The sequence below is a fragment of the Ascaphus truei genome, chromosome 5, assembly GCF_040206685.1.
Source record: "Ascaphus truei isolate aAscTru1 chromosome 5, aAscTru1.hap1, whole genome shotgun sequence".
Taxonomy (NCBI): domain Eukaryota; kingdom Metazoa; phylum Chordata; class Amphibia; order Anura; family Ascaphidae; genus Ascaphus; species Ascaphus truei.
In genome coordinates, this window is record NC_134487.1 from 293504263 (window position 1) to 293510262 (window position 6000).

The 6000-nt window shown below is 44.4% G+C and overlaps 1 long non-coding RNA gene across 1 annotated transcript in view; it reads right to left on the reverse strand.

Annotated features, from left to right (window-relative positions):
* Positions 1 to 4893, reverse strand: part of LOC142496204 (uncharacterized) — a 51345-nt gene extending 46452 nt beyond the window's left edge. The window contains exon 1 of the long non-coding RNA XR_012801919.1: positions 4638 to 4893. This is a non-coding gene — a long non-coding RNA (uncharacterized LOC142496204). The remainder of the gene's footprint in view (positions 1 to 4637) is intronic.
* Between the last annotated feature and the right edge of the window lie 1107 nt (positions 4894 to 6000).

Genomic DNA, 6000 nt, shown 5'->3' on the forward strand with positions numbered 1-6000 from the left:
TCACCCTGTATCACAGGCAGATAAAAGATAACCCTACTGCAGGGGTGCTCAACTCCAACCCTCAAGGCGACCCACCCACAGGTCAGAATTCTGGATATCCCTGCTTCAGCACAGGTGGCTCAATCAGTGGCTCAGTCGAGGACTGAGCCATCTGTGCTGAAGCAGGCTCTTCGTCTGAGCCACCTGTACTGAAGCAAGGATATCCTTAAACCTGACCTGTTTAGGGGGGTGTTCAGAACTGGAGTGGAGAACCCTTTCCCTACATTAAATATATTGTGGTTGTTTCATTTCCATTGGCAACAAATAACACTGCATTGGGTAGCAAGTTATTCCCTGTGCTCCACCAACAAACTAAGACATTGGATTGCAAGCTCTTGGGGTTCACTGTGTACTGCTTTAGAGGAACCCATTATCATTAATACTGGACGTGTGCTTGGTTTCCCGTGTACCATGCTTGCCGAGACGATCCTTTTCCAGCGTACTAAGCCGGCATTGTGTACGCTCCCTTTGAAGTAGCAGAGATCCTATTGATGTCCCAGGACCAGCTCCCTGCGTTAATCAATTCATCTCTCTGTGTCTTAGTGGGAGGAGCCCAACCAACGCAGATATTCACTGCGCAGAAAACTTCCAACGTAACCTTCCTCTTCCATGTTAATCTTCTTCACAACGGCCTCACCTCCTGCATGTGCTGTAGGACATGTTGTATGTTGCATCATGTTTGGGGGAGAGGGGGGGGGTTTACCCCATCGTACCGAGCTTCTGGGGCCTTATGAATAAATAATACCACTAAAAACAACCCAAAATAATCATTATTGAAGTAATACGGTGTTTTGTCGGTTGGTAGACATCACAATTTATAGGTAGACTAAACACAGATCAATTAATGCTGCTTCTGCTTTTGCCCCCGGGTGCGTTTTGCCTATTGAAACCTTCGTGAGATTACTGAGCTTCTGCTTCTTCTTCACAATAGTTATGGATAATGGGAATCTGCTTACTCCTTTGGCTGTCATCGCCCCCTTCGCCTTCTGCCAAGAAGCCGTTATTGCTGTCCGCCTGCTTTCTCTTGACAAGGAAGGTTTGAAAACATTTTGCATCCGTCCTAATCACTTTGTAAATCAGGGTTTTGACACAGTCTTTAAAGGGCTGTGCTGGAGTATTCTGCCACCAACAGGTCAGGTTTTCAGGATATCGCTGCTTCAGCACAGGCGGGTCAATCAGTGAGTCCAGTCCTCAAGGGTCACCAACAGGTCAGCTTTTCAGCATATCCCTGCTTCAGCACAGGTGAGTCAATCAGTGACTCCCGAACTCAAGGGTTGCCAACAGGTCAGCTTTTTCAGGATATTCCTGCTTCAGCACAGGTGGCTCAATCAGTGACTCCCGAACTCAAGGGTTGCCAACAGGTTAGCTTTTCAGGATATTCCTGCTTCAGCACAGGTGGCCCACCTGTGCTGAAGCAGGGAAATCCTGAAAAGCTGGCCCTTGAGGACGGGAGTTGACCGCCCCTGGCTTGGACCATTCTTTTTGGCCCTTCGGAAAAGCTTGCTGGAAAAGCGAGACGTCCCCGACTCCTGTCTGGAGACACAGCTTTCATTATATAGCTTTGCAGGTTGTCAGGGCATTTAATAAGACATAATAGGAGAGCTGTATGTCAGTCCCAGGAGTCCGACAAACATGCAGCCTGAACCTGTCTAAAAGGCAGCAAAGCGCTGAGAGGAAGCGGCTGCTTTCCTACGCGCACGCCTCCTCCTGAAACACGTGATGTGCAATGTATTCCCTCTGTCCACCTCTCTGCTGCGGGAGATAGGATTACAGACAGCCATCCGGGGACCTCACCGCGCACGGAAAAAGGTGAAAGGAAAATGGGTGTTAACCTCGAACGTCCGCGGTTCTTCAGTCTTAAGGGCACGTGTAGCAAGGGCAGGTATAGGTGACCGCGCCGTTCTGGCATTAACTGTCATTGCATGCGCCCTATAGTTTCATATAATGGGCTATGGAGTTATTATAAGGCTGGGGCAGAAAAAATGCACTTATAGTAGCAAAACATGAAAAATCCTATTCCCCCCATAAATCAGTTCAGTAGTATTAAATAATACTGTCTGCATTTTTTTTTAAACTCCTAATGCCAATGTTTTTTTTAAATGGATTGATGATTCTATGGTTGCTACAGAAAGTTATATCCACTTTCTCTTTTGAAACACACACCTTTTTGAGCTCTGCCCTTTGGCAACAAAGTATCACACACAGATCGGTTGCTGTGTTCGAAAAAGCAGACTGCCTATTACTCTGAAAGCTGTAACAATAATGTGTTACACTTAGTGATATAATGTAACATATCAGCTGCCCCATTTCACGGACTGCAGTTAGAAGGCGGCCATTTCATTAGGCACATAAATCAGGATTTTTACATATTTATAAACAGGGGCACCAAACGATTGCCATCTGAGGTAAGAATGTAGAATGATACATTGTGACGTGCTGTACATATACAAATAAGGAAAAACGGGGGAATGTGATATTGCTGCTTTAATTTATCAAGAAAATGGTTTCCATTTAAACCAATTGGATTTTTTACAAATACATCTGTTGCTGGATTTTTGGGCCTCAGGAGACTTTGATAGACAACTTCCTATGTACCCAGCGCTAGTAATGAGGTTTTTTTTTTATTATTATAATATCTATAAGACAGTATGACGGTTTTCTATGAAAGTCTCCTAGCTGCAAAACGGGGTCAACACTGATGTAAAAATGTAAAGCAAAGTAAAGAAATTAATGAAAAGGAAATAATCCTACCGCATTCAATTGGATATGTGTAGCTTTGCCTCTATATAACGGAGATCACTGTAGTAATCCCATCATTGATTCAAGAGCTACAAGACATTAAAAAAATCAAAATAGCTGCCAAAATTAATAGTCCCTGATACATATATATATATATATATATATATATATATATATATATATATATATATATATATATATATATATATATATACAGTATATATATATATATATATATATATATATATATATATATTGCATTAGAATTTCAGTGAAAACTTGTGGAGAATGTCACAATGAAGTAAATTGTTATTCGGGCGCCATTTTTTAAGTCCAGGGAATTTCTAAAAACGTTTTCAAAGTACGGTTTCCTGGGGAACTGCCTCTCCGTGAAAAAGAAAGACACCCCGCCGGATGGTGTTTTTAAAGGTGCCCTCTCCAGGTGACAGTTTGAAGATCTGGAAAAGCAAAAGCGCGCTCGAAACTATTTTGGGGGTGAATGGGGAGTGAAATCTTTTATTTGCCACGTGAAACGCGCGGCTATTTCAAAATGTCGCTGAAAACATTTAAAATTAAAGTTAAAAATTAAAAAAAAAAAAAAGTATTTGTTGCGTGTGATGGATTTTAAAGCTTAATTTAAAAGACATGTAACAATGAAGGTGTTGTGTCTTTGAGCATACTGTGATGCAGAAGGCCCGTTTGGCATTGAACAGGTTAAATGAAGAGTGACAGACCGCACATTTAGGACATGGGCTGACTGTCCTTGGGTCAGTCGCTCTGGATCCAGCCTAGCCCGGGGTGTGACAGTGCAAACATCACGGCCTCCCCTCCGACACCCGGCCAGACGGTTGGCACAGCAAATTGCAGGATGGAGAATACATCAGGACATGCTGGTATTCAATTACACTGCACGAGCTTTTATTCTGCAGGTCAGACAGCTCTGCTCCGGGCCCCTACGCTCTCACTGCTCCTGTCGTGGCACCTGTTGCTGACCAGGCTGAGGGTGAAGCTTTGCAAATCCATCTTGCCTGGAGCAAAGCTCTCACCTGTCACAACAAGGCCATCATGGACTGCCTCGGGGGCGTAGTACTATTTATTGCTTATGTCCATAGCTGGAGAGGATTATTAGGCAATGGAACTGGTTTGGCCCTTTTTCAACCGAACCATGTTATGATTATATCTTTGTTTTGACCACACAAGATGACTGAGGGTAAAGAAAAAAAGGCCAGTGCACAAACTCCAGAAGAGATACAGCCACCTACTGCAGTATTGCGAACCTACGTCAGTCATCCATCCAGGATCCAAAGAATGGAGATTTGGAGGCTTTTTTAATGGAAAACTACCAACCGCTGTCTGTGAGACTCCACTTAACTCTAGTAGACCAGTGAAACTGACAGAAAACCAGGGGACCCCAACCCTCTCTAATAGCGCGTCTGAGATCAGATACATTGTAAATTCTTCTGTATTTGATACCATTTTGAATTGACCTGAAAATTGCAGGGACCCTTTAAGGATGCCCGGGGAACCCACTGTTGAAAAACTCTCATTTAGACTGCTGATCGCTTTCACGTATCATTTGTTATTACCAATTTTGAAAAGTCATACTCCCATTTACCAAGGAACAAACATGTTTACTGCATTGCTCAAATAAGTGGCCCTATTACATATACTGTGAAGCAGTCTTCCTCAGCTTGGGAAGATTTCAGCCCCATCAAAGGAACAGAGCTTTAGCATGAAGGAGAAGGAAGCCGCCCGGCATAGTAAACGATGGCTAGGCTTTCCAAGCATTTACATCTTAAACCTGACAGTGGAGGTATTATTTGTGACACATGCTTAATACCCAGAAGTACTTTAAATACCTGAATGTGCTTCTATAACGTTTTTTCGCACCTTCCGTTCTGTTGCTGAAACGCTGCACTTCACCCGTGAATTCTGCGGGGGGAAAGACACCCAAAGTTTTGTTTAGAACCGAGTTACGTTATCAGTTGAAAACACAGCACACGTGTAAATGTCTGTGTAACACAGCACGCGTGTAAATGTCTGTGTAACACAGCACGCGTGTAAATGTCTGTGTAACACAGCACGCGTGTAAATGTCTGTGTAACACAGCACGCGTGTAAATGTCTGTGTAACACAGCACACGTGTAAATGTCTGTGTAACACAGCACACGTGTAAATGTCTGTGTAACACAGCACACGTGTAAATGTCTGTGTAACACAGCACACGTGTAAATGTCTGTGTAACACAGCACACGTGTAAATGTCTGTGTAACACAGCACACGTGTAAATGTCTGTGTAACACAGCACACGTGTAAATGTCTGTGTAACACAGCACACGTGTAAATGTCTGTGTAACACAGCACACGTGTAAATGTCTGTGTAACACAGCACACGTGTAAATGTCTGTGTAACACAGGCACGATATGGTGAAATCAGCTTTGCTCAAGGAAAACAAAGTAATAAGAAGCACAAAGTAGTGTGACCCCTCTCCCCCCCCCCACACTCCCCCCAACATACTCATAATTAGCAGCTTGGTCCCCATGCACAAACGCAGGGGTGGGCAACCCCAGTCCTGAAGTCCCCCCAACAGGTCAGGTTTTCAGGCTATCCCAGCTTCAGCACAGGTGGCTCAATCAGAGGCTCAGTCGAAGACTGCACCACCTGTGCTGAAGCAGGGGCTGATTGAGCCACCTCTGCTGAAGCAGGTCCTGATTGAGCCACTTTCTGCTGAAGCTGGGATATCCTTAAAACCAGACCTGATGCTTCAGGGCTGGAGTTGAGCCCTCCTACACTAAAGCACCCCAATACCACTGAAGTAAATGCCGTTACCCTATGCGAACATCCTAAAGAAGCCCCGTGAAAGAGGCCCTTATCCCGATGCTTTCCCTTTTCCCTAGAAATTGCAAGCGGTGCATTTTTGCTCTGAAACACTTAACATTTTTTTGGTGGCTTGTAACACCCCCTGTTTAACCTGTTTGCTCCCAGAAGAGGCTCGCACTGAGTGCTGCTCTGCAACGATTTTCAAGCCACTGTGGGAGCAAAGGGGTTAAAACCGAGTAGGAGGGGATGCATTTCACATCTGTGACCCTGATCTTACTCAGCATATTCCTGCTGCCGCTGCTCCCCTTCCCCTGATCTCTATCACCTCTCTGCCTTTCTGCATATTTTTTTTAACTTAGTGAACAGAATTTGCAGACCAGCCCTGCGGAGGAAGAGGTATA